The sequence below is a fragment of the Cryptotermes secundus genome, unplaced genomic scaffold (assembly GCF_002891405.2).
Source record: "Cryptotermes secundus unplaced genomic scaffold, Csec_1.0 scaffold9710, whole genome shotgun sequence".
NCBI lineage: Eukaryota > Metazoa > Arthropoda > Insecta > Blattodea > Kalotermitidae > Cryptotermes > Cryptotermes secundus.
Window position 1 is genome coordinate 30,680 of NW_019727973.1, and position 430 is coordinate 31,109.

The window sequence follows — 430 nt, forward strand, 5'->3', positions numbered from 1 at the left end:
TTTGTCGCTCACCGTATTTAAACTTGATAATTGCAGTTAACATAATTTATAACTCTTGCAAGGAATTATATTTTTCCAGTCTCAGTACTGGAATTGACTGAATTGGATCACATATCTACAAAAGTGTTCTCGACAAAATGAAAACTTTCCTTCTCAACTACTTTTCTCTGTGATGTACCAGTTCCCTTCAGTTCTTGGCCTTAGGAGGATCTATTTTGCATGTGCATGGCACAGTTCAACAGCTACATGATTGCAATCAGTACTCTTACCCCTATATTAGGGCTTAAGGCCTCCCACAAATTTTTCTGAACTGAGTACTACGAGTACAAACACAATCACAGCATAGTAAGGTATAATGACTATATCAAACACTCAAAGGGAGAAATGTTATACAGTGATTCAACTGAGCAGTTTTAACTTCATCTTGCAA